A 3,326-nucleotide genomic window follows, 5' to 3' on the forward strand; every position below is an offset into this window, starting at 1 on the left:
TAAAATCCGACGTAAACTGTAGATTGGCAAACCGATGTTTCGACTTTCCTGTATTTTGGAATTTTAATTATTGAATCTAATTACTTTTTACAATGATCTTCAGTCACGCAGACAGCCTTATCATTCTGTTATCACGCTATGTATATCACATTCTGGAAAATGCCTCAGGATAATATGTTTTACATGTGATACTCTTGGCAATGAACGGGAGATTTTTTATCAGTCTTCCTTCAATTCTTTGATCAGAATCATTTCTGAATGCAACAAATATTAGAAATATATATAATATACTTAATATACAAAAATATTAGAAATATTTTAATAAATCATATGGTAAATTGAATCATCAAGATTCTCACAGTACGTACCAAATGCAGCATTTTCACAATTGGTATCGTATATATTTTATATAGATACGTGCATACATTTTACATAAATAGGCATTACATATATAGATATTATATATTTTTCATTTTAAATATTGTAAATATTTTGCTTCTTAATTTTTAAATTTCACGGTTGTGCTTCGGTGAAACAACCGTTACCTCCTCTTTCCTTTCAGTTCAGACCTGCGAATTACACAGCAAGTCTGTGCAGAATTGTAAATTGATATAGCTTTAGATGTTGATCGAAATTCTTAAAAAAGTATCATGATTTATTTTACATATTCATAAATATTCACAAATATTTTCAAATAGTCCAGTAATAGTCTAGTTATATCCAGTAAAAAGTCCAGTTATATCCAGTAAATTCCAGGTTTAATGTAATCCAAAATGATGATTAAAAATTTAAACAAGTTTATTTTGAATTCTTGAACACTTCGCTGTTATATAACAAAAACTGATACTAAATTCAGAGGAGCAAAAATTTGCGTTGCAATTCAGTCTTGAAGGAAATAAAATTGTCTCTTTTAATCTTTTTCCTGTAAAAATTGTTATTAATATTATTGCTCGTTTCCAATAATGTAGATTACAGAACTGAATATGTGTATAAATGCGCATTAAATATTATCACTGAAAATATTATTTAAGCATTAAGATCCAGATCGTTGAGGCTTTCGTTACTTGATTGTGTATTTATATTTGCAATCTTATGACAATTTGTTTAATGTAGATAAACTTTAATACTTTTTAGTTAATACTTTTTTAATTTATAGACTTAGAATTAGACAAAGAGAAAATAAGTTCAGTTTTATAAACCGAAATTAAAGTTAATTTACATTAGTAGAAACGAGCATAAAAGGATTAAATTGTATTACGTAAATGTAAATTAAATCATTTAATTATACGTAAAGAAATGCCGAAACGGTTTCGTGAGATATATAACAGCTTTAAATATATATTTTCGAGTCATAACAGAAACGTAATTCTCAAAAGATTAGTTTAATTTATGATAATTAAGCAACAATATTTTAATTAAACACAATGAAGGTAATGAATTTCTACATTATGGTCTTTATCTATTACGTATTTTATTAATGCTATTATTATTTACATGTGAAGCATAATCAGATAGATTGTCCGGTCAGTGACCGATAAACTCTGTATTTTCCTTACGCGTCAAAATGTTACGCGTGTAAATGGTTTTTCCTCTGAGCGAGATTTATCAGTAAAATTTTCCCACATGAAGCAAGACATCTAAAAGAATTTTGATAATGAAGCTTTTGTGCAATATGTTAATAAATAAATTCATTGAAATAGTTGAATAATTACACTGTCTGATAAATTTTCACTTTTTCTTGCAACACGAGTATGAATATTCATTTCCAATGTATTTTTGTCTGCTGAATACAAATCCGTTGAAATTTGGATAACAATTTTGAGATACGAAATAAAAATCTCGATTTTGAGAGTGTATGATGTTTTATAATATCAACATCAATTTTTTTCTAAATTTTGCCGCATGAAAGCATTAATTTTTAGCTTTAAAATGCATTTTGTTTCGTTTTGATATGATTTTTTAATTTTGAATGCAATTTAAAATGCAATACAAAGAAAAGACGTTTTATTCTTACACTGTATTATGTAAAAAATAAGTACTGCCATACTTATATAATATAATCGAATGGTACTAAATTAAAAAGCAATATGATAGGAAAATTACAATCTTCAATGATTTAAGACTATAATTTTCGTGCCATATCAACAATTAATATAAAAAATTAACTAATATAAAAAATTAATAAATTAGTTGAACTTTGATAGCACAATATTAATAACTTTGATAGCAAAATATTACTTGTCTGCTGTATCATATTTTAAACAGCATATATATATATGTGTGTGTGTGTGTGTGTGTGTGTGTGTGTGTGTGTATGTGTGTGTGTGTGTGTAGGAGAGAGAGAGGAGGAGAGAGAGAGAGAGAAAGAGAGAGAGAGAGAGAGAAAGAGAGAGATAATATCATTTCTTACAGATGCTATAATATTATTTCTTAAATTTAATTTTCTAATAATTTAATCAACCTTTCAAATATTTTTAGAAGTTTGATTGTGAATATCGGAATATTTGATATAGGATATTGACTTTGATATTGAAATTTCCCAATATTTGTTTCTCTCTCTTTCTCTCTCTCTTTCTCTCTCTCTCTCTCTCTCTCTCTCTCTCTCTCTCTGTTTCTCTCCCTTTCTCTCTCCAAAGAATTTTTTACTTCTGTATAATATGTAATATTTTCTATTGCCAATATCCAAATCCTTATTTTTGATTATCTTCTATTTTTGAATTTTTAGTAGCTTAATTTTAGTTGCAGTTTCTCCAATTTTATGTGTAATTTACAAACAAAAAGAGATTGGTGGCTAATTAATGACTAGTGTATCAACTTCGTTATTATGTTAGATAATTATAGTAACGTTGAGATTGTACGACCTTCTATGTTATTGGGAAAGTGACACAGCAGGCAAATAAATTGCGTGCAGCCAGATAAGGCGGGAACGATAGAGGCACAAATGATACAGACACTCTTTTCAAACGCAGATACCAAACACGTACCCGAAGAGTCACATGGATCCTGGATCGATAAATTAATCGTCCTCGTTTCATTAAAGCGGATCTTGTCAATTATCAATGCACACGTTTTTTTTATTTACTACGGCAACAGACGGAACTGCAAAAAGACCATTTTCCACTGGTAAAGGAAGAAAAAGACTCAGTAAGTCGTAATTATTTTCTAAGTATAATAGTAAAAACTTATCTTCAAAGTATAATAGTAAAAAAATCGATAAAAACAAATTGTTACTTGAGCATTATTATTTATGTGCAAAATAATTATTATTCAATGATAAAAATAATTATTATTAATAAAAAATAATGATTATTAATTATTATTAAGAT

The 3,326-nt window shown here is 27.5% G+C and overlaps 1 protein-coding gene across 2 annotated transcripts in view; it reads left to right on the forward strand.

The window, feature by feature from the left end:
- Window positions 1–3,326, forward strand: part of LOC108685343 (multidrug resistance-associated protein 4-like) — a 25,550-nt gene that overhangs the window by 8,469 nt on the left and 13,755 nt on the right. The window contains exon 2 of one of the 2 annotated variants that reach the window (XM_018190089.1): window positions 2,882–3,144. The gene's annotated coding sequence lies outside the window, so the exon portion shown is untranslated. The remainder of the gene's footprint in view (window positions 1–2,881; window positions 3,145–3,326) is intronic. The other variant, XM_018190088.1, reaches the window with a different exon arrangement.

The sequence above is a fragment of the Atta colombica genome, unplaced genomic scaffold (genome assembly GCF_001594045.1).
Source record: "Atta colombica isolate Treedump-2 unplaced genomic scaffold, Acol1.0 scaffold150, whole genome shotgun sequence".
Taxonomy (NCBI): Eukaryota; Metazoa; Arthropoda; class Insecta; order Hymenoptera; family Formicidae; genus Atta; species Atta colombica.